The following is a 27182-nucleotide window of genomic DNA, read 5'->3' on the forward strand; positions in this document are numbered from 1 at the left end:
ATGCCCCTGCATTTTACTAGCAATATTAATTGTGCCCACACTTGGCGCTGCATTAATAAGCAGAGGAGTTGGACTGGGAATGAGATTCTATAAACAGACATTCCTTTAGCAGTGTAACATACAGATCAGCTTTCTAAATCATGAAAAGCTTTATGAAATGTTTTTTTGCAATATATGGTAATAACCGTGAGACTGTGCAGATATGTTTAAATAAGATGATCCTATATTACAGCATGGCAGTTTTTCTGTTATCAGAATTCTCATGCTCCCTATTTCTTCAGGTATCCAGGGCTGACCTGACAACTGTACCTCTCCAGGATCTTCCAGCATTTATTGCTCTACAGATATTATCCAGGGCAGTGATCATTTCATTATAATAGCTATGTGGATACTCCAAACCTTTTCTTTTTAGTATTTATTAAGTTTAATGAATAATACCTTGTTGGGTATTATTGGCCCCCTTATTTCTTTTGAAAACCTTAAGAAATAAATGTAAAACTTACCTTGAATCCAGGCGATGTGCTCCTCTGTCATCTCCATGCCCCGTCCATCATCACACTGCATCACTCATTTCCTCTGAGTACGCATGCTCCTAAGCAAAATAAAACCAAACGTACACAAGGTGCGGAGAGAGGGGACATATTGCTTACCTTGCAGGTGCTCTCATAGCTCTCCCTGCATGGATAGAAGCTTATGTTTATCAGGTCGCAGTGACGACAGCTCGGAACAGAACGGGGCTGCTTAAATCATGTGTGGCGCAGGTGCATCAAGAGTGCAGACATTTCTATATGTGCAGTGTTCCAAGCAGAAATGTGGCACATACAGATGCCTACCACCATGTCCAAAGTAGAACTAAAAAAAAGTAGAAGTACTCATTCAGGCTGGAGTAACCCTTTAAGGTTCCTGATTTAAACGACCGCCCATGTCTTGTACATATAGTCTTTGTAGAAAACTATCCAAATTTCAGTGTACATGGCACAGATGAATTATATCTTTACATCATTATCTGTTATGACTGCCGGTCCTGGCCCATTCCACTACCTTAAATAGACATGCCAAGCACCTGGACAATTTGAAGGCACATTAAAGATATAAGTTAAAACTATTGACTTTGGTTAGTATGTGTGATGGGGAAAAACCCAACAACAATTTTGACGGTAAGACCTGACCATGAGACGGAATTCAGTCCAACTTTTTTGACTTCCTCTGGAAATCGGAAGCAGATTGCAGAAGGCAAGATAGCCAGAGATTGCTGTGCTCAGTTAGCGGCAGGAGAGATCACATTGAATTACGGCACACTCAAACCTCTCACCTACTCATTCAGCGACGTCCTATCCCCAAATGGATTTTGTTTATAGTTTTCAAATATTGTTATAACTACACACTATAAAAAAAAAAAAAATCTAATAAAATGTGATGGGATTTTTATGGTGATAGCAGCCACGGAAACTACTCCTTAACTTGCAGAAGATAGTTACATGTGACAGGCTACTTGTTAGAAGAGGAATCTAACATTTTGCTTGTCTGCTGTTTTAACCTGTCACAGGTGAGTGAAATAATGGAGGGCTTGTAATAGGAGGCAACCAGAGTATAATTTATAATATATTGTTACATCTCACATCTGAGGCAAATAGTTTGAAATGTGTCAGACGATGGCAGATATCATTTGGAACAAAAGATAGTGGAAAGTCTTGCTAAGGAAAGAGGTGAAGAGTAGGGACTGGCCCAAGTAAGTTATGGAGACTGAGAAGGGAAAGTTGAAGGAGATAAGATAAGGAGTGATTTGAAAGATGTGATGATCAATATATGCTGGATATTGGCAGTGACTGAGAGGTCCAGAATTAGTAGGTAAATCCCTTTTGGATTTAGCAGAGATCAGGAAACCATTAAACCTACCAGTAGAACAATATACCAGGATACCAGACTAAAGCTGATCCAGTAGATAATTCCAGTAAAAGAAAATAAATTAATGTGCAGGCGATAGATTCATAGTTCAATCGAGTAGAGATGTGCACAAAAAGACTTTCTTTGTTCTGAAAATTTTCCGTTTTCTGTTTATTTGAAATTCAATTAAAATGTTATTTTATAAATTTTGAACAACCATTATCTCTATTGAAATTAATGAATCCAAATAAAACAGTCATAACTACCCCCTAATCGTGGATATCCATTCACGAAGAACAGCAGAAGTTTGTTCGGCGGCCCATTCGGTCATTTGTTGTTATTTTGTTATTACTTTTTGGATGAAATGAACGAAAAACAAAAGTTTCCTTTATTTTTTTTAATTGGTCTAAAAACAAAGGCACATGTCTACTATCAAGTAACCTTAAGATAGGTGTTAGGAAAACATGTTTAAAGGGTAAAACAAGAATAATTTTAAGGTGGGTGGGTTGCTGAGTATGCGTGGGGAAGGTAAATAGGAAGAGGAAATAAATGACTGTTTACCTGAGGAGGGAGATTAGGCAAAAGAACTCTAGGCGTTCATGCAACATGCATTAGCATAGAGAGGAAAGTTGGGTAGCTGAAAGTGACCAAGAGGCATTGAAGGTTGGATGAGAGCAAGGTGAGTCAGTGGGTAAGGTCATTCCAGCAGAGCGGTAGTTGATGTTGTGGCCTTAATGTGGATGAGAATATATTGTAACTTTTGGGTGATAACAGAATGTAAAGGTTTGTGGAAGCAAAGTTGTGGATGTAGAGTACCAATTGTAAAATATGTATGAATTCTGAGCTCCGTTTTCGAGCAAAAAACCCCCCATCTAATTCAACTCTGTATGTAAAGGAACTTTGAAAGTAGTGTCTAGGGTTAGCAGTTAAATGCTAATTCCAAAATGTCCTATTTGAGGCCTTTGGAAAGTGGAGCTAGTTCTACATTCAATTACTTTTAATACCCACAAAATTAAAACCTTGCACAGTGCTGGAGAGGGTAGTGATGGATTCTTAATAACGCTCTATGCAATGCAAATATGCATAAAAGTGACTGGTTCACCATAAGTGATGTCAGCTGTGTCACTTTCTGGGACTGGGGTGAAAATGTGTCTCCTGCTTACTGATGTTGGCAAAGGGTCAGAGAGAGAATGCTCCTAGTGGGTGGGAGTAAATGTTAGCCCTCCCACTAGGATAAAATAGCTTTCATCCTGCATTCCAATCATTTTAAATCCGTCCGTTTTGCTTGGTGTGGGAATCTGCAACAATCTATGTTTTTTGGTTGAAGTGGCAATTTCTTCTGTTTAACTTTTTGTCCCCTTAGCCAGGGCCGGCGCGTCCATAAGGCGGCACAGGCGGCCGCCTTAGGGCGCACCGGCTCCGGGGGCGCAAGATTTCCGTGACTGGCAGGAGGGAAGCTCTCCCTCCTGCCAGGCCACCATCTCGACCCCCGGCGCGGCTGTGCTGTGATCAGACGGCGAGGGAGCTCTAATCTCACCGCTCTGCTCCCTCGCGAGCTGTCTGCTGATACCGTCATCTTCTGGCTCCCGCGGTATCAGCAGACCGCGCGAGGGAGCAGAGCGGTGAGATTAGAGCTCCCTCGCCGTCTTAGCACAGCCGCACGCCGCCCAGCAGCGACACTGGACCCCAGGGAATGACTCCTCATCCACACCAGCTCTCCAGGTAGGGAGGCTGGGTGGAAAATGTTTATTAAAATAATTAGTGAGTGTGTGTGAGTGTCCGTGAGTCTGTGTGTGTGTGTGTGTGTCTGTGTGTCAGTGAGTGACTGTGTGTGAATGTCTGTGAGTGAGTGTGTGTGTGAGTGTCTGAGTGAGTGTGTGTGTGTGTCTGTGTGTGTCTGTGTCAGTGAGTGACTGTGTGTGAGTGTATGTGTGTCTGTGAGTGAGTGTGTGTGTGTGTGTGTGTCTGTGAGTGATTGCGTGTGAGTGTATGAGTGTGTCAGTGTGTGTGAGTGTCTGTCAAATCAGTGAGAGTATCTTTGTCATTGAGTCTGTGTCTGACTATCAGTGTGTCTGTCATTGAGTGTCAATGAATGAGTGTGTGTAAGATCAGTGAGTCTGTGTGTTTGTCATTGAGTGTGTGTGACTGTCAGAAGAACACTAAGGGATAGGGAAGGGAGGGGACCAATAATGGACGGGGAGAGGGGCTGGTTAAGAGGCACATAGGTGAAGATGTTATTTGGGGGGGGGAGGGGGGGGGAAATACATCTTCGCCTATGTACCCAAAAATCCTTGCACCGGCCCTGCCCTTAGCTACTGTATATTGCTTTTAGAAATCTTGTTTAGCACTATCCCTGTTTTACAGCCAATGCACCTTACAATGTGTAGCCGTGCATACACACGGTACAGCCAACATTATGCACCAACAGTCTTTACTGGATCCTTAAAAATGTCCCCCTACTATGTTGGACCCTTTTTTATTTCCATCTCTAATGTGGATATTTCAGGTCCTTGTAGATGTTTGATATGCAATCAATATACCATCCTCAATGCAAACTGCATATCCAGATCACCTTCTCGTCATGAGGTCTGGCTGAACGTTGACAGAAGGCGTAACATATTACAGTGAAATCATGATCTATAGTGGCACAATATGACCACAGAAAGAGTGATACAAGCAGATCTCATTAGCGTTAAGGAGACTTTATGGGACCCCTGCAAATTCCAACCAATCGGTGGGCAGGTAGATTTCCTTTGATAAAGAATAATAAATAACCACATTTATTGCAATTTGCAAATCCTTTAATTAGTTCAGCCATGTTTTGACTCCATTTACCATAATCCTCTGAAAGTCTAAAGATTGCATTATTTGTGGACATGTGTTTGGTTATGTTACACGTACATTTCATTATTCATTTCAATCATCGTCATGACTATCTTTAAGAGCCTTTTCTTTACAGGGCTGCTTTAGCTCTTAATTGCGGACAGTGATGAGAGTTATAATACACAGCGTCTCCTGCATTCATGAGGAATAGTTACACAGCTGTACCCCCATTCTAAGGAAGGGACTATAATGACACTTTGACGGTGTAACTAGTTCTGCGGTAATGACCCGCAGCATTTTAAAGTTCTCATTATATACGTTTTTGTATGTGTATATATAGGTTTTAAGATTTTTTCCCCCCATATATTTTTCATGCATTTTATGTATAAATGCATCTTTATTTACATTTAAGGGCATTTTTGTACTTTGTAAGGTGCTAATCACTTATGTCTCCAAAGTTTATATTGTCCCCACTAATGCTTGTATTTTATTTAGTTTTTCCTGCAAGTGTTGAGCAGACTATCCCCTCCAACAGTCAAGGCGCAGTGATGACATCACGCCGTGCAGAGCGCCCAGATATTAATTGTGTTTATTCCTTGTTGCTAGTTACTCCATGTAGCAGACGATTTAGCTAGTGTCCACGAATGAGCTAAATGTCCCAAGAATAAATTTTTGAATAGTTTTTCAATGTTCTGTTTGCTAGTTTATTTGACAAAGAATGGCATCACAAATATCCTCCTATCATATGTATTTTTTTTAAATGTGGATGGCTGTTTGTTCTGTTTCTGACTGTTGGGAGAGATATATCAAAGTGTTCTAATGCGGTGCATGTAAACGGGAGGAGTCCCCATTGGCACATGCCTTGTGGTTGCCATGGTAACTGCCCTACTTTTACTATTATACAAAAAAAATTCTGAGCATCACACATTATAAATGGCTTCTAGAATCGTTACTGTATATAGCGCAAACCTATTCTGCTGTGCTTTAAGATGATAAATTAGTTTCCTTTCTCTATCCCCCTGTATTAAATAGCTAGATTACATCAGCATGACCATCAGTGTATCACCAAAATGACGTCACTGTGTGGGTTATTGGTTTCTAACAACAGTTTGAAAATCATCATAAAATGTATCACTTGTTCCGTCTTAAAGGGACACTATAGTCATCAAAACAACTTTAGCTAAATGAAGCCGTTTTGGTGTATAGATCATGCCTCTTCAGCCTCCCTGCTAAATTATCTGCCATTTAGGAGTTTAATTACTTTTGTTTCTGTTGATGCAGTCCTAGCAACACCTCCCCTGGCTTTGATTGACACAGCCTGAATGAAAAAAAATTGGTTTCCTTTTCAATCAGGTGTTATCTTGTTTTAGAAGTTGTTATCTACTGCTCTGAAGGTTGAACTTTAATCACATCCTCATCTCTGGTCCTTTAAATAGATTGTTAATTTTGAGATATGATTAACTTGTTAAACTCCTATTACTCCCAGCCACACATTGAGTCTTAAAAGAAGGGTAGTATAATGCAGAGATTGGTTATGGCTTATTTCCCCCTAAAGTACATTTATTTTGTGTTAGAACCTGTTAGCATCCACAAACACAATGGGCCTAAAAGTGGGGTTTATAGGAACAAGATTATTGAATAAACATTTGCTGTGGAATTAAAACTTTTAGTCCACAATTAGAAAATGTGCCATCTGTGTTCGCTATGTTTCCAGCTTGCAATTCTCCGATAAATGTCTGACAAGTCACGGTTTGCTATCCCTGAAATATGGAACTTAGACAAACTGGGCATGTTTTACCAGCAAATAGACCCCAGCTTTAACCACAACTATATATTAAAATATAATGTGTGGGGTTATTTACTGAGTCGTGAATCGTCAGGAATCGTCAGTTCGCTTATTTTGGCCTGAAATTCCTAATTCAATTTGAAATCACACTGTCTGAGTATTTTTTTTAATTGGGCATAGCCACAATTTATTTATTAGAAACTGTTTTTATTGCGATGTTAAAAAACATAAAATATTGTATTTTAAAATCCAACAAAATGTGATTAAGCCTCATCTATTTCTTTTTTGTTCAGTCGAGGAAATTCTTTTTGTGTTTTTTGGCGTGTTTTATAAAGTATATAACTTTCTTTTATGAATTATTATTTTCAAGTTAGTAAATATTCTCCTAAATTTTCATTACTTGAATGTAGCAGTTTCTACCTGTTCAGAAATGCATTTGACAAAAAAATCTGTGATTTTTCACTTGAATCAATTCCAAGAAAGTATCTGTTTTTGTTGTTGTTTTTTTTTATAGTTTTTGTTACTTATTGTTAGCTGTGTTGATAACGAGAGATAAATATTATTAAATGTGTTGGCTCATGTTTTGTAGATAATATATGATTTTAAAAAAATCATCTATAAAAATAGCATGTATATAATTAAATATTAAAACACTTTTTTTCAAAATATTAAATCATTTTAAAAGTTTATCCAAAAAATTAAAATCAAGGCTTAATCTGAGAAAAACAAGTTACCTGCGCTCTCTCCTTAATCCCTATGTATTTATAAACAATGGAGGTTTTTTAGTTAACTCCAATGGCCATGAGAGGATGAGCCCACCTGCCAACGTCAAGGCAGACCCCCCCTAGGTGGGTCCTAACTCTAACCATTCACCCTGCTTCCTTGAACCTCTGGCAAAAATCTCTAATGAGACAGAAAGGGGTATTTTTTTTATATACACCCCTATACATGATTAACCCTTAATAGGGGACACATGGGATGGGCCGCTGCATTGTAACAAGGCTGAGTAATACAAAAAATGGATACAAATGCAGAAAGAAAAGTCCTATATATTGGGGCTGATGTGTACTGTAGTCATTTGCTGCCGCCCAGTGATGGGAGTGAGCGCAGGACTTTTCTTTCTGCATTTGTAAGGCTTAATCTGAATTGGTAAACGTAGTCTAAATTTGCCAATTTAGGACAACGGCTAATTCTGAGCATTTTTACAGATAAGTTATTGTTATCAGTTATGTGGTTTTCGATGATAGAATTTGCAGTTTATGGAGTAACCCTGTTTGTGTCATTCTAAAACACCCTTTCTGGTACTAACTGAAATCAAGGTTTCATGATTCTTTTACTAATGCACCCTGCCTTAGAGGGGCCCTTTAAGCACCATAACTACAACAGCTTATTGTGTCATTACATTATTGTAGTGGTGCAAATAGTCTTGAGTACAATTCCTTTTGATCAGTGTGGCAAAAGCCACAGTTCACCTGCCATTTTCTCATTATCAGGCTAAAGGTGGACAGCAAGATTGGACAGAAATAAGAGGTTGAGGTCATTTAGAGCTCCGAGCCAGATGTGGAATGATTTGCATAGATAAAGCAGAAGCAAATCATCGGAGTTATTTCAGCGGCAGCATAGGGGCTTTGGGGTGGGTGGGGAGCTGGGAGAACACTGATTTTTTTTTTATTGATTTTAATTTATTTAAATTATTATTGGATGTGGAATTTTCCCGTATTCTGGGGTGCTGGTGTAAGCTTGGATCACGGGTAAGATATGGAGTGAGAACAAGGTTGAGGCTCTCTCTCACTGCCTGGTAGTGTGCTTCTAACGCCTTGTTTGTAATCTCGACTCATGTTACCAGCAGCTGAATAAATACACTTATCTTCTCTTTCATTACAAAGTCTTGTTTGAGTCCAAATCCTGTACTGCAAACAAAATGCGCATAGACCTATTTTGTGCATATATTTAATTTCAGTCGAAAAGATTGTTGAAATAAATATATAAATATAAATATATAAATAAATATCATACAATTGTGGATATTATTTGTTCAACTGCAAAATAAAGTTGTGTTTTAGTAAATAAGACTTTTTTTGTATTCTCATTATCCTGTTTGTTTGGATCTTGAGGTGAAGTGAGAGGGCTTTAAATCACATGCTTTGGTCCTGAGCCCTTTATCATTCTGTGGCCAATTTGGCTGAGATATAAATGTATCTCCAAACCAGAGTGCATTTACCAACTGCATCAGTTGTACCCAACAGGTATGAAAAGCTGGCTAAAATATGGATCTAATTAATTTCTGGTTGTGTGTGTGTGTATTTCCAGGTATGTGTCTGTGTGTTTGTACCTACACATATATCTTGGAGTGTGTACCTTGGGCAGAGCAGGAATAACCATAAAGGGGCCCTTTGGTGACCAACTAGGGCCGGTGACTAGACAGTGACTCCAGAATCATAAATGTGTTTAGCCCCATTCAGCAGCTTTATGTAATTAATGAAAATAGAGGTTTCAAACTGATAAACTATTTCCTTTGCAGCCCTGGTGTAAAACCTGGATGGATGATACAAAATCGGTTCACTCTGTGAATGTACAGGAAACATTCTATAAACTGATACATAGTACCTGGACCCTCACTGTAAGTTTGATAAAGCAACTATAAATATATACTGGAGGTGTAATCAGCCTATGGGCACTCTATTCCACATATGGTGGAAATGCCCAAAATTGCAGAAAATAAAACACGAAACAGAGAAATTAATTTTAAATATTACACAGCAGGGGTTTATATTAAAATCATATTCTTAAGACAGATAACGATACCAGATACTTGTTAATATTTCAATGGCAATAAAAAAAATGTATAGCTAGAGAATGGCAAAATCAAGTCACAACACCGTAACACAAATTGTTACTCAGATTTCGTATCAAGGAAAATGGAGTTTCCTGACTAATCATGGCAGCATCACTAATGGGTAGCTCCACCCCTAACCAGATCAGGACAGGATAAAGCAATAAGAAAGAGAGAGAGAATGAGGCTGGAGGCATAAAAGGTCCCTCCTCCTTCCATACCTCAGTCTTTTTTCCTGTCCTTAACCGGACAAGACAGGTTAATATTTATACCTTAACAATGTTCTTTTTGGCCACCTTCCCATGTGCACCATGGGTCTCCCATGCACCATGGGTCTCCCATGCACAATTCAGCCTCTCTGTGCTTGGAGGACCCAGTAAACAGCCGGCATGAGCAGGACTAACTGGGTCAGATTCAAATTAGTTATTTGAATCTGTCATGTGGATGACCGTACAACATGCTGAGGACTATGACTCCATTGGAAATTCAGAAGCCTATTGATATTCCCTCTACAGAACCTAGAGGCAATCTGGGAGATAGACCTTTCTCCTTTTCATTCTGGAGTTATTTCTACTTTTTCCTACCTTTTCCTCAATTCGTGTACTCACGGGTCGGTGGAATCCCTTGTTCTGGAGTTTCATGTTCTTATGGCTCAGCTCGCATTCGGGTAAGTGTCTGTTCGTCTAATTCTGCCGTACGAACGCCGCTTGGCCTGCAACAAGACTGCTCTAAAATGTAAAAAACTTATCAAGAAGAACTTAAAACCTGGATTTCCCAATGCATAGCTGAAGGCTTCTACAAAACACACCTCCTCTCGAAAACGTTATAGAGCTGAATCCTCTTCTCCCTCATCTGAATAGGAGCTGGACTCCTTCGAGGATATTTCTGATGAGGAGAATACAGAGTATGGCCCTAAATCCTTAGACTCCAAATCTGTTGAAAAGCTTATCTTCCTAATAATGAATACTGTAAAATTACAAGAAGAAAAGGCAGAATACCTAGAATCCGACAAGTCCTCAGATCTTACAAACCTTCATTTCCAGTGCATCCTTCTATCAATGATATGATCCTTAATGAATGGGCCAGACCAGAGAAGAAAGTTACCCTTAAAAATATCCCAAATCCCAAAAATAGATGCGGCTGTAATAAAAATTGTGAAACGTACTACGCTTTCCATTGACTCCATGGCATATTTAAGGGAACCTATGGAGAAAAGACTGGATGCCAACCTAAAAAAGCCTCTGTCTTTGGGCTCAGCCTTACACCCAGCCATAGCTCTTGCCATCCTGTCCAGAGTTTGGATAGACAACCTGGAAGAAGATATCCAAAGAGGTGTAAGAAGAGAACACCTTTTGGACAACCTTAGGGATTTTAGACTCGCAGCAGATTTCAGTTCCGAAGCATCCCTGGATATATCCAAGATGATTGCCAAAAGCATGACATTATTTGTCTCAGGCAAAAGAGCCCTGTGGCTACACTGTTGGGGAGCTGACTAATCTTCAAAAGCCTCCCTTTGTGCTCTTACCTCCTAGGGTGATTTCCTCTTTGGAAAAGACCTTGATGAGGCCATCCAAAAAGCTGCCGACAGCAAGAAAACTTTCCTACCTCAAGTGAAGAGAAACCCATACTCGACCTCATGGAAAGATAAAAGGGTTTCGTGACAAGTCCTTTCAAGACAATAGATCATATCGACTAGGGAAAGAATATAACCGATATGCATCTTGGAGATCCTACCAGCCTTCTTCCTCTTCCTCTAAAAGCAATAGAGGGAGAGGATCTAGAGTCCCTTCTTAAAACTTCTGTAGGTTTACAGGCCCATACAGAATGCTTAGGAGGAAGACTTTTACATTTCCGATCTGTCTGGGCCACGAATATTTCAGACTCATGGGTGATGTCCATCTTAGATCAAGGCTACAGAATCAAATTCGACTCCTTTCCTCCAATCAACTCCTTCATAAGGTCAAGAAACCCTCAGGGGAGGGGTGGGAGAGATAAAGGGGAAATCTGGATTGCAGGTGTCAAAAACTACTTCTCCAAGGTGTCATAGAAGAGGTACCTCTTTCAGAAAGATACAAAGGCATCTATTCGACAGTGTTCTTGGCCCCAAAACCCAATGGGAAATGAAGACTGATTATAGATCTGAAAAACACCAACGTATTTCTGTATTTCTGAAAAGCCTATCATCAAGATGGAATCCATATCCACGATTATTCCTAACATCAACAGAGGGGATTGGCTAACGTCCATAGACCTGAGGGATGCATATTACCACGTTCCCATCTACCCTCTCCATCGCAAGTTCCTCCGATTCCACATATTAGGACAGCATTTCAAATTCAGAGGCCTTCCTTTCGGCTTAAGCCTTGTCCCAAGGACCTTCTCAAAAATCTTAGTGGTTCTTATAGCACATCTAAGACAACAAGGTCTAGTCATATTTCACCATCTAGACGACATATTAATAGTTGCTCCATCCCTTCAGGAAGCCTCTCGTCACACTATACAAACCCTGAACTGTCTAAAAGAACACAGTTGGATTATCAACATGTAGAATAATTCTCTGAATCCTTCCCAACACACAACTTTCCTGGGTGCCTACATCAACACCAAAGAAGCAAAAGTCTTCCTATCACAGAGAGCATGAGCAGACTGGAAAACAAGATTCTCTCGGTCCTCCCCCAGTCTTCCATAACAGCCAAAGAGTACATGAGCATTCTGGGATCACTAACTTCAACCATAGGATTAGTCCGTTGGGCTTAATGGAACTTAAGAACAATCCGATTACATTTCTTGAATCAGTTCAACAGCCATCGCAGCAACTGGAATCAAATGATTCAAATTCCACAAATAGTAAAAGATCAGTTTGTATGGTGGCTACAGTGAGACAACCTACAGAGAGGTTTTCCCTTAGAAGATCTGCCTTGGCAAATTGTCACCATGGATGCGAGCATGACAGGTTGGGGTGCTCACATGGAATCTACATGGATTCAAGGCACTTTGAACCCATCAGAAAGGTACCTTCACTCAAACCTGTGGGAATTGAAGACTTTGCACTACGGAGACTCCATGGGGCCTTTAAGAGTCCTTGGATATTCATACGGACTGAGCAGTGGCTGCATACATAAATCACCAAGGAGGCACAAGAAGCAAACTTCTCTTACGAGAAATTACTCCACTGATGTCCTGGGTGCAAGTTCATATCAAGAGGATGAAAGTGGTCTACCTCCCAGGGATGGAAAATATTCTGGCAGATTTTCTCAGCAGAACTCAAATACTACAAGGCGAGTGGAGCTTGAACCCCAGTGTTTCAGGCTCTGATGAAGAGGTGAACTTCTTGCTAATGCAGATGTGGTCAATCTGGTTCTCTGTCTCACTATCCAGTGATACCCAGGTGTTTATGTGGATCCGCTTGTGAGGAAAGATGCTACCTCCAATGACCAGGTTGTTGAGAGCACACAATTCCGCAAATCTCTCCCCATTATCGTTTATCACTCCCAGCCCGTGTATCCGCATGTCTTGTTCATATCCTGTGTTGTCAGGTCCAATCTTGGCATTAAAGTCTCAAATAAGGATGACGATGCCTCTGGCTCGGAATGTCTCTACAATTTTCTGCAGTCTATTGTAAAACTCATCCTTGTCTTCTTCGTCGGAATCTTTGGCTGGAGCATAACTCTGAATGATGTTGAGCTTAACCTTCTTCTGCTTGGTTCTGACGGATGCTGTGATGATTCTGGGGCCATGCACCTCCCATCCAATCAGTGCCCTTTGTGCTTACTTGGACAACATAAAGCCTACTCTCTGCGTGTGGGGTGCTTCACTCTCTTCCTGCCTGGAGGACAGCAACAGCTCTGTGGTATTGCATTATACGGCCCTCTCGACGCGCGGCGCCTCTATTACCTTAAGTACAATAAGTGTCTGCTGCGGTAAGGAGTCAGGCAGGGTTTTGCAAGCTGTTTTGTAAAGCACTGCGGAATAAGTTGGTGCTATCTAAATACCAATAATACCTTCTGGAGCAAAAAAATTACAGATCCGCTTTATAGACATCTATTGTAAGATTAGCATGATATTTCAATGTAAAGCCACTAGATGGCGCTCATATATTGGCTGCAGAAATCAATGCAGCTCAATTCACAGTTTGTCTAAATTGTAAAATAGGAGGCAGAAGCAAACGCTAGTAAAACTGACCAAATTGTAGCAAAAAGGTGCAGAAGTTAATTCACTGGCGCACTGGGACATTACTGTACATAGCCAATAACATTATAACAGTATTAAATCTGTATAGAACTGTATATCAACTCGTTACACACGATCACAGCCAATAACATTATATCAGTATTAAATCTGTATAGAACTGTATAACAACTCGTTACACACGATCACAGCCAATAACATTATATCAGTATAGAACTGTATAACAACTCGTTACACACGATCACAGCCAATAACATTATATCCGTATAGAACTGTATAACAACTCGTTACACACGATCACAGCCAATAACATTATATCCGTATAGAACTGTATTACAACTCGTTATACACGATCACAGCCAATAACATTATATCAGTATAGAACTGTATTACAACTCGTTATACACGATCACAGCCAATAACATTATATCAGTATAGAACTGTGTTACAACTCGTTAAACACGAGAAGAGACATTAACATTATATCAGTATAGAACTGTATAACAACTCGTTACACACGATCACAGCCAATAACATTATATCCGTATAGAACTGTATAACAACTCGTTACACACGATCACAGCCAATAACATTATATCAGTATAGAACTGTATAACAACTCGTTACACACGATCACAGCCAATAACATTATATCCGTATAGAACTGTATAACAACTCGTTACACACGATCACAGCCAATAACATTATATCAGTATAGAACTGTATTACAACTTGTTACACACGATCACAGCCAATAACATTATATCAGTATAGAACCGTATAACAACTCGTTACACACGATCACAGCCAATAACATTATATCCGTATAGAACTGTATAACAACTCGTTACACACGATCACAGCCAATAACATTATATCAGTATAGAACTGTATTACAACTTGTTACACACGATCACAGCCAATAACATTATATCAGTATAGAACCGTATTACAACTCGTTATACACGATCACAGCCAATAACATTATATCAGTATAGAACTGTGTTACAACTCGTTAAACACGAGAAGAGACATTAACATTATATCCGTATAGAACCGTATTACAACTCGTTACACATGATCACAGCCAATAACATTATATCAGTATAGAACTGTATAACAACTCGTTACACACGATCACAGCCAATAACATTATATCAGTATAGAACTGTATTACAACTCGTTACACACGAGCACAGCCAATAACATTATATCAGTATAGAACCGTATATCAACTCGTTACACACGAGCACAGCCAATAACATTATATCAGTATAGAACTGTATAACAACTCGTTACACACGATCACAGCCAATAACATTATATCAGTATAGAACTGTATTACAACTCGTTACACACGAGCACAGCCAATAACATTATATCAGTATAGAACCGTATATCAACTCGTTACACACGAGCACAGCCAATAACATTATATCCGTATAGAACCGTATAACAACTCGTTACACACGATCACAGCCAATAACATTATATCAGAGTCACTAGCAGTATTAGGGCATAGGTACTAAAAAATTAAAAATATTAAAAATATCAGAAAATAAATGAACCCAAATAATGTGTACATATTGGGGCATATTATGAGAAAGATGGACAGGAATGTTGAAAAAAGCATAAAAACTTTGATAAAAAATGTATATAAAAGAAAATGTATATATATATATATATATATATATATATATATATATAAAAATAACCTAAAATATATATATATAAAATTAGAAAAAATATATGATTTTAAAAAATTATAAAGAATTATAAAAAATTATAAAAAATTAAATAAATCAAAATCGACATTTAACCCCTTGGGGTGTAGGGTATTTAATTGGTAAACCCACTGCATTTCAGTTTGTCCAATCTTTCTTATGACATCTCCCCCTCTCCAGTGGTTCTTAACTATTTTAATCCCAATAAACGTAAGGTGTTTAGGGTCATTATTATGCATGCAGAAGTGCGCTGGTATTGAGTGATTTTGTAAACCTTTTTCTATATTTCTGCAATGCTCTGCAATTCTGGTTTTTAGTGGCCTAATCGTTCTACCTACATATTGAAGGCCGCACGAACATTCCAATAGATAGATTACATTTTTGCTATTGCATGTAATGACCTCTTTTATATGATATATTTTATTGGTAGTATTTGATTTAAAGTCAGTAATAGTTCTTTTAGTGGTTTTTGTTTTCTTACATGCCATACAGCAATTACATTTATAGAAACCTTTTTTGTCCAAAAAATTGTTAATTTTATTGGGACTATTTTTTGTAAAATTTTTTGTTAAATGCATTTTAAGATTAGGGGCTCCTCTGAATATTACTTTTGGTTTTTCAGGGATTAATTTACCCAAAATTTCGTCCTCCTTCAATAAGTGCCAATGTCTAGTTAGGATTTTCTTGAAATGTCTATTTTTGTTGTTGTAGTCTAATACAATTGGTAAAGTGAAATCGCGATTACTCTGATTCACTGGAGTTTTAACCTTATGTATAAGTTGATTCCTATTCATTGTAACAGTCTGATTGATAGTTGAATCAATGTGACTCGCATTATAGCCTTTTTGTATAAAACTTTTCTTTAATGTATTTGCTTGCTCTAAAAACACAGACTTATCTGAACAATTTCTTTTTAGACGCATCATTTGACTTTTAGGTATGCTGTCTAACCATATTTTATTATGGCAACTCTCAGTGCTTATATAATTGTTTACATTTACCTCTTTAACCCCTTAAGGACCAAACTTCTGGAATAAAAGGGAATCATGACATGTCACACATGGCATGTGTCCTTAAGGGGTTAAAATGTGTTTTTGTTTGTATTTGATTATCTTTGATGTATATATTCAAATCTAGATAAGTTACCATAGTACTGCTAAAATCCGCTGTTAAAATTGTACTTTCTTCGTTGTTTTTTAAAAAAGAGATAAAATCCTTAGCTGAACTAATAGACCCCCTCCAGATAAACAGGAGGTCGTCTATATAGCGAGAATAGGACACCAGGCTTTCCACCCAGTCATGCCCCCTCCAAACGGACCGCTCCTCCCACTCTGCCATATAGAGGTTGGCATAACTGGGTGCAAACCTGGTGCCCATAGCTGTCCCAGTTTTCTGTAAAAAGAAGCTGTCTTTGAACCAGAAATAATTGTGTTTTAAAATTAGGTCTATGCCTTCAATAATAACATTTATTTGTTCTTGGGGTATAGAATCATCTCGTTCTAGGATGGATCTTATTGCTTGACATCCCTTATCGTGCTGAATAATCGTATATAATGACTGTACGTCACATGTAATAAGTATGTAATCATTTTTCCAGGTTATGGTTTCCAATTTTTTCAGAAGATCTATTGTGTCTTTTAAGTAAGATCTTGTTTGTTTGACGTACGGTTGCAACATTATATCGATATACTCAGATAAATTTGAGAGAAGGGATCCTATTCCCGATACAATGGGACGTCCTGTTGGGTCGTTAAGGTTCTTATGAATTTTTGGGAGAAAATATATCACTGGAGTCCTCGGGAATTGAATTTTTATATAATTATACTCCTTCTCACTTAGAATTCCAATATCTTTTCCCCTTTTTAAAAAATCATAAAATTCAGATTTTATATCTACTATTGGGTCATTATCTAATTTAATATAAGTATTATGATCATTAAGCTGTCTATAAGCTTCTGCTTCATATTTTTCTTTAGATAGAATGACGAGACCTCCGCCTTTGTCGGCTGGTTTAATTACTATTGAGGTGTCGTCATATAACTCTTTCAATATTCTCATTTCTTTCTTATTCATATTAGGTCTATCTTTTATTTTTTTAGTGTCTAGGATTTTTAAGTCCTTACATACTTTCTTTTCGAATATATCTAAAGCGCTTGATTTGAAATGTGCAGGATAAAAGGTGGATTTGTTTTTTAATTCACTACTTTTATATTCTTTTGTATTAGTATTTACCGTATTAGCTATTTGATTAGAATTGCCTTTATTAACAAAAAAACGTTTTAAGGTAGCGTTCCTAAGGAATTTATTCACGTCTATATAGGCTAGGAAAGAATTATATGGCTTTGTAGGAGCGAACTTCAAGCCTCGTTTTAGAATATTTGTTTCTGTAGTACTCAAAATTTTATCGGATAAATTGAAAATACCAGTAGGTGTTTCCTGTGTTTTCTGGTCTAAAAGCTCTCTTTATTTTTTTGTTAATAAAGGCAATTCTAATCAAATAGCTAATACGGTAAATACTAATACAAAAGAATATAAAAGTAGTGAATTAAAAAACAAATCCACCTTTTATCCAGCACATTTCAAATCAAGCGCTTTAGATATATTCGAAAAGAAAGTATGTAAGGACTTAAAAATCCTAGACACTAAAAAAATAAAAGATAGACCTAATATGAATAAGAAAGAAATGAGAATATTGAAAGAGTTATATGACGACACCTCAATAGTAATTAAACCAGCCGACAAAGGCGGAGGTCTCGTCATTCTATCTAAAGAAAAATATGAAGCAGAAGCTTATAGACAGCTTAATGATCATAATACTTATATTAAATTAGATAATGACCCAATAGTAGATATAAAATCTGAATTTTATGATTTTTTAAAAAGGGGAAAAGATATTGGAATTCTAAGTGAGAAGGAGTATAATTATATAAAAATTCAATTCCCGAAGACTCCAGTGATATATTTTCTCCCAAAAATTCATAAGAACCTTAACGACCCACCAGGACGTCCCATTGTATCGGGAATAGGATCCCTTCTCTCAAATTTATCTGAGTATATCGATATAATGTTGCAACCGTACGTCAAACAAACAAGATCTTACTTAAAAGACACAATAGATCTTCTGAAAAAATTGGAAACCATAACCTGGAAAAATGATTACATACTTATTACATGTGACGTACAGTCATTATATACGATTATTCAGCACGATAAGGGATGTCAAGCAATAAGATCCATCCTAGAACGAGACGATTCTATACCCCAAGAACAAATAAATTTTATTATTGAAGGCATAGACCTAATTTTAAAACACAATTATTTCTGGTTCAAAGACAGCTTCTTTTTACAGAAAACTGGGACAGCTATGGGCACCAGGTTTGCACCCAGTTATGCCAACCTCTATATGGCAGAGTGGGAGGAGCGGTCCGTTTGGAGGGGGCATGACTGGGTGGAAAGCCTGGTGTCCTATTCTCGCTATATAGACGACCTCCTGTTTATCTGGAGGGGGTCTATTAGTTCAGCTAAGGATTTTATCTCTTTTTTAAATAACAACGAAGAAGGTATAATTTTAACAGCGGATTTTAGCAGTACTATGGTAACTTATCTAGATTTGAATATATACATCAAAGATAATCAAATACAAACAAAAACACATTTTAAAGAGGTAAATGTAAACAATTATATAAGCACTGAGAGTTGCCATAATAAAATATGGTTAGACAGCATACCTAAAAGTCAAATGATGCGTCTAAAAAGAAATTGTTCAGATAAGTCTGTGTTTTTAGAGCAAGCAAATACATTAAAGAAAAGTTTTATACAAAAAGGCTATAATGCGAGTCACATTGATTCAACTATCAATCAGACTGTTACAACGAATAGGAATCAACTTATACATAAGGTTAAAACTCCAGTGAATCAGAGTAATCGCGATTTCACTTTACCAATTGTATTAGACTACAACAACAAAAATAGACATTTAAAGAAAATCCTAACTAGACATTGGCACTTATTGAAGGAGGACGAAATTTTGGGTAAATTAATCCCTGAAAAACCAAAAGTAATATTCAGAGGAGCCCCTAATCTTAAAATGCATTTAAGAAAATTTTTTACAAAAAATAGTCCCAATAAAATTAACAATTTTTTGGACAAAAAAGGTTTCTATAAATGTAATTGCTGTATGGCATGTAAGAAAACAAAAACCACTAAAAGAACTATTACTGACTTTAAATCAAATACTACCAATAAAATATATAATATAAAAGAGGTCATTACATGCAATAGCAAAAATGTAATCTATCTATTGGAATGTTCGTGCGGCCTTCAATATGTAGGTAGAACCAGGGCCGCCATCAGGGCATGACAACCATAACAGTTGTCATGGGCCCGGCGGTCCTGGGGGGCCGAGCCCCACATACTGCTGCAGTAAGTAATGGCTGAGCTGGGGAGTTAATCTCCCCAGCCAGCCTGCACTCAGCAAGGGGCCCGCACAGCCTTCCGCGGGCCCCTGCTGCTACTAATCATCTCCTCCGTGCAGGGCACACTGAGGGACAGCTATAGGGCCCTCCCAAAGACCGCACTAGGCTGCCCCTCAGTGTGCCTGTCTCCAAACACAGCCTCACTGAGCTGCCTGTAACTGCTCAGGGCAGCTCCCTGCAGCTGGTTCTGCAGGAAGTGACATCACCAGTCACAGTGCAGAGTGAGCTGTGCGGAGCTGCCCTGAGCAGACTTACAGGCAGCATGTCAGCATTGTGAGGTTCCTTCAGAAGAGGACCACCAGAGAGGTAAGGTTTGGGAGCCCCTACCCCCCCTTGCTCCCACTGCATCCCCTACCCCCCTTGCTCCCACTGCATCCCCTACCCCCACTGCTCACACTGCATCCCCTATCCCCCCTGCTCACACTGCATCCCCTATCCCCCTGCTCACACTGCATCCCCTATCCCCCCTGCTCACACTGCATCCCCTATCCCCCCTGCTCACACTGCATCCCCTATCCCCCCTGCTCACACTGCATCCCCTATCCCCCCTGCTCACACTGCATCCCCTATCCCCCCTGCTCACACTGCATCCCCTATCGCCCCTGCTCACACTGCATCCCCTATCGCCCCTGCTCACACTGCATCCCCTACCCCCCTGCTCCCACTGCATCCCCTACCCCCCCTGCTCCCACTGCATCCCCTACCCCCCCTGCTCCCACTGCATCCCCTACCCCCTGCTCCCACTGCATCCCCTACCCCCCTGCTCACACTGCATCCCCTATCCCCCCTGCTCTCACTGCATCCCCTACCCCCCTGCTCACACTGCATCCCCTATCCCCCCTGCTCACACTGCATCCCCTATCCCCCCTGCTCACACTGCATCCCCTACCACCCCTGCTCCCACTGCATCCCCAACCCCCCCGCTTCCACTGCATCCCCTACCCCCCTGCTCCCACTGCATCCCCTATCCCCCTACCCCCTGCTTCCACTGCATCTCCTACCCCCTTGCTCCCACTGCATCCCCTGCTCCCACTGCATCCCCTACCCCCCTGCTCCCACTGCATCCCCTATCCCCCCTGCATCTCCTACCCCCTGCTCTCACTGCATCCCCTACCCCCCTGCTCTCACTGCATCCCCTACCCCCCCTTGCTCCCACTGCACCCCCTACCCCCCCTGCTCCCACTGCATCCCCTACCCCCTGCTCCCACTGCATCCCCTACCCCCCTGCTCACACTGCATCCCCTACCCCCCTGCTCACACTGCAGCTCCTGGCCCCTGCACTGTTCACTAACACACTCTGCACTACATTTACTAAACACACTCTGCACTACACATATACTACATACACTACATTCACTAAACACACTCTGCACTCACTACAAACACTACATTTACTAAACACACTCTGCACTACACACACACACACTACATTCACTAAACACACTTTGCACTACAGACGCACACTACATTCACTATACACATTTTGCTCTACACACACACACTACATTCACTATACACATTTTGCACTACACACACACTACATTCACTGAACACACTCTGCACTACATTCACTATACACTCTCTGCACTCACTACAAACACTACATTCACTAAACACACTCTGCACTACACACACACTACATTCACTAAACACACTTTGTACTACACACACACACTACATTCACTAAACACACTTTGCACTACACACACAGACACACACACTACATTCACTATACACACGTTTCACTCACTACAAACACACTACATTCACTACAAACACACTACATCCACTACAAAAACACACACTCTGCATTCACTATACACACACTCTGCATCTAATGCATGCATACAAACATTACATACATTACACAAAACGTACAATCTGCATCCACTATATACACTGCATCCATGACACACATACCGCATCCACAATACACACTGCATCCATGACACACATACCGCATCCACTATACACACACACACACTTCATCCTTGTGGGCGGACTCGGGGCTGGCCCCGGGGGCCAGATCTTAAGCTGTGTCAGGGGCCCTAAAATTTCTGATGGCAGCCCTGGGTAGAACGATTAGGCCACTAAAAACCAGAATTGCAGAGCATTGCAGAAATATAGAAAAAGGTTTACAGAATCACTCAATACCAGCGCACTTCTGCATGCATAATAATGACCCTAAACACCTTACGTTTATTGGGATTAAAATAGTTAAGAACCACTGGAGAGGGGGAGATGTCATAAGAAAGATTGGACAAACTGAAATGCAGTGGATTTACCAATTAGATACCCTACACCCCAAGGGGTTAAATGTCGATTTTGATTTATTTAATTTTTTATAATTTTTTATAATTCTTTATAATTTTTTAAAATCATATATTTTTTCTAATTTTATATATATATATATTTTAGGTTATTTTTTTATATATATATATATATACATTTTCTTTTATATAATTTTTTTATCAAAGTTTTTATGCTTTTTTCAACATTCCTGTCCATCTTTCTCATAATATGCCCCAATATGTACACATTATTTGGGTTCATTTATTTTCTGATATTTTTTATATTTTTAATTTTTTAGTACCTATGCCCTAATACTGCTAGTGACTCTGATTATTATGTCTAATGACTTTCATGTGCCATTTTTTATTGACTTATCACTGAAATATTTGTCCCATAGTGGGGCTGTCTCTTTTTCTTTGCACATATTTGCTTGTACACATCTACACAGGCTGCTGGTTATTTTAAGATTAACTTCTGTATAAATATAATCTTTTCATTATCTTTGTTTATATTAAAGATATGTATAGTCTATTAATGCAGCTCCCCTTTTTTCTTGTACACATTATTTGCAGAATCTTTATTGCCATTTCTAATATATTTTATTATTATGCTTTATCTATTCCACAAACGGACTGTTGCCCTCATCCAAAATGGCCGCCGCGCCATATTTTCATCACGATCAGCCCACACTCTGCTCTGTTGGATATTGGGGCGGGAGGCGCTCGGAACGCTACGCACACCACTCACTGGCAATGCGTGCGTTCCAAGGCGCCAGAATATCACACTTTTCTTCAATTATAAAGCCGCGAGCATTTCCGGTTTGACGCGAGCATCGCGTCATTTCCGGTATGACGCGTGCGTGTCAGCACCAAGCCGGAACCAGGAAGTAATCACACCAGGACATTATTGTTTCATCAATGAGGATATATAAACGGACTTTATTGGACTCCACACCACACTTCTGAAGAAGCCTATCAGGCGAAACGCGTTAAGTGGGACTATATTTTATATTTTATATTCTAATATTTTGTTTGTTTATATTAAAGTATACTTTTTAAAGTTACTTTTTTATATCTATTACTTTTTATTTCCTGGTATCCTGTATATCCTTGGTGGGGATTATACCACCTAAGCTGTTTACACTAGAGCAGGTCATATGCTCTGGATATTGTAAGTACAATACTATTTATTATCTGTTATATTATTGGTACTTACTTCACCATATTGCTGCTATTTCTTTTTTATACCAACTACGTACATTGCACCCTGAGAACACGTGTGACAACTACTGCAAATCCAAAGACGGGGATTGTACCGTCCAAGCGCTTCACAGCAGAGCTCTGTTATAGCTCATCTCCATGTGAGTGGACTGTACATAGTTATTAACCATCTACTTTTTTTAAATTACTGTATTGCACTATTATTTTTTCTCAACTTCTTTCTTTGAGGTTACAATTAATTGGAATATCCAAGGATTCCTGTATGTATTTTTTGCATATATAAACTAAAAGGCGCGGTATACGCCCTTTCTCTTTTTCTGTTATTCACTCACAAGGTTGGGGAATCCTTGTTCTGTATACTGCTGCCTGATCACTATAGTGAGCGCCTATTAATTTTTCTCTTTCCAACATTATATCAGTATAGAACTGTATTACAACTCGTTACACACGATCACAGCCAATAACATTATATCCGTATAGAACTGTATTAAAACTCGTTACACACGAGCACAGCCAATAACATTATATCCGTATAGAACTGTATATCAACTCGTTACACACGATCACAGCCAATAACATTATATCAGTATAGAACTGTATTACAACTCGTTACACACGATCACAGCCAATAACATTATATCAGTATAGAACCGTATAACAACTCGTTACACACGATCACAGCCAATAACATTATATCAGTATAGAACTGTATTACAACTCGTTACACACGATCACAGCCAATAACATTATATCAGTATAGAACCGTATTACAACTCGTTACACACAAGCACAGCCAATAACATTATATCAGTATAGAACCGTATAACAACTCGTTACACACGATCACAGCCAATAACATTATATCAGTATAGAACTGTATTACAACTCGTTACACACGATCACAGCCAATAACATTATATCAGTATAGAACCGTATAACAACTCGTTACACACGATCACAGCCAATAACATTATATCAGTATAGAACTGTATTACAACTCGTTACACACGATCACAGCCAATAACATTATATCAGTATAGAACTGTATTACAACTCGTTATACACGAGCACAGACAATAACATTATATCAGTATAGAACTGTATTACAACTCGTTACACACGATCACAGCCAATAACATTATATCAGTATAGAACTGTATTACAACTCGTTACACATGATCACAGCCAATAACATTATATCAGTATAGAACTGTATAACAACTCGTTACACACGATCACAGCCAATAACATTATATCAGTATAGAACTGTATTACAACTCGTTATACACGATCACAGCCAATAACATTATATCCGTATAGAACTGTATTACAACTCGTTACACATGATCACAGCCAATAACATTATATCAGTATAGAACTGTATTACAACTCGTTACACACGATCACAGCCAATAACATTATATCAGTATAGAACTGTATTACAACTCGTTACACACGATCACAGCCAATAACATTATATCAGTATAGAACTGTATTACAACTCGTTACACACGATCACAGCCAATAACATTATATCCGTATAGAACTGTATTAGAACTCGTTACACATGATCACAGCCAATAACATAATATCAGTATAGAACTGTATATCAACTTGTTATACACGATCACAGCCAATAACATTATATCCGTATAGAACTGTATTACAACTTGTTACACACGATCACAGCCAATAACATTATATCCGTATAGAACTGTATTACAACTCGTTACACACGAGCACAGCCAATAACATTATATCAGTATAGAACCGTATATCAACTCGTTACACACGAGCACAGCCAATAACATTATATCAGTATAGAACTGTATAACAACTCGTTACACACGATCACAGCCAATAACATTATATCAGTATAGAACTGTATTACAACTCGTTACACACGATCACAGCCAATAACATTATATCAGTATAGAACTGTATTACAACTCGTTACACACGATCACAGCCAATAACATTATATCAGTATAGAACTGTATAACAACTCGTTACACACGATCACAGCCAATAACATTATATCAGTATAGAACTGTATAACAACTCGTTACACACGATCACAGCCAATAACATTATATCAGTATAGAACTGTATTACAACTCGTTACACATGATCACAGCCAATAACATTATATCAGTATAGAACTGTATAACAACTCGTTACACACGATCACAGCCAATAACATTATATCAGTATAGAACTGTATTACAACTCGTTATACACGATCACAGCCAATAACATTATATCCGTATAGAACTGTATTACAACTCGTTACACATGATCACAGCCAATAACATTATATCAGTATAGAACTGTATAACAACTCGTTACACACGATCACAGCCAATAACATTATATCAGTATAGAACTGTATTACAACTCGTTACACACGATCACAGCCAATAACATTATATCAGTATAGAACTGTATTACAACTCGTTACACACGATCACAGCCAATAACATTATATCAGTATAGAACTGTATTACAACTCGTTACACACGATCACAGCCAATAACATTATATCAGTATAGAACTGTATTACAACTCGTTACACACGATCACAGCCAATAACATTATATCCGTATAGAACTGTATTAGAACTCGTTACACATGATCACAGCCAATAACATAATATCAGTATAGAACTGTATATCAACTTGTTACACACGATCACAGCCAATAACATTATATCCGTATAGAACTGTATTACAACTTGTTACACACGATCACAGCCAATAACATTATATCCGTATAGAACTGTATTACAACTCGTTACACACGAGCACAGCCAATAACATTATATCAGTATAGAACCGTATATCAACTCGTTACACACGAGCACAGCCAATAACATTATATCAGTATAGAACTGTATAACAACTCGTTACACACGATCACAGCCAATAACATTATATCAGTATAGAACTGTATTACAACTCGTTACACACGATCACAGCCAATAACATTATATCAGTATAGAACTGTATTACAACTCGTTACACACGATCACAGCCAATAACATTATATCAGTATAGAACTGTATAACAACTCGTTACACACGATCACAGCCAATAACATTATATCAGTATCAAAGCTTCAAACTGTTTTTTTTTTTTTCTTTTGGATCAACAGCAAAAAACAGGTGTGAGGAAGGCTGAACTTGGTGGACCAAGTCTCTTTTCAGCTATCTAACTATGTAACTATGTAACTATGTAAGTATAGAACTGTATAACAACTCGTTACACACGATCACAGCCAATAACATTATATCAGTATAGAACCGTATAACAACTCGTTAAACACCAGTACTCAGTAATAGAAGTTGCAGTGGTAATATTGGGGTCCAAAGCCGCAGAGATCCGTGGCCATATTACATTTGAAATAAATAAAACTGTAAGGATTTGTTGTACTCTGCATTTATTCAGTCTGATAGTTAGAAAGGAGATTTAACTGGATGGGAGCTAGCTCTATCACTGAGAGCAGTCTAGTTCTTAGCGCTATGCAGGACTGAACACTAGGGGGCTTTAGGTGGATGGGACGTAGACTATTTAATCTGAGCAAACTAGTTCCCATCCTCAGACTAGACAAGGTCTACCACTGGTGTAACTAGAGTTAAAAATGTTTCTGCTGTCCTCATGTACCACCCCCAGCCCCCATTCACCCTGTCACTCTGGTTGTAAGGCTAATTCAAATAAACACAATGCCTGAATATAACTCCAGACTACAGGGCGCCACAACCACTAGAGTATATATAAATGCCAAAAAATGAAGAAATAACAATGGGTGGAAATCCAAACAATCCACTTTATTTTGGAACAATAAATAAAATAGTAAAATATAACCTGCGCAATATATGCAGGAAAAAACAATATAAAATATTAACAGCCAAATTGGCCAAGAACCCCTAAGGACAGCAGCTATAAACTCACAGAAGCC

Source organism: Pelobates fuscus, unplaced genomic scaffold (genome assembly GCF_036172605.1).
Source record: "Pelobates fuscus isolate aPelFus1 unplaced genomic scaffold, aPelFus1.pri scaffold_33, whole genome shotgun sequence".
Classification (NCBI taxonomy): Eukaryota; Metazoa; Chordata; class Amphibia; order Anura; family Pelobatidae; genus Pelobates; species Pelobates fuscus.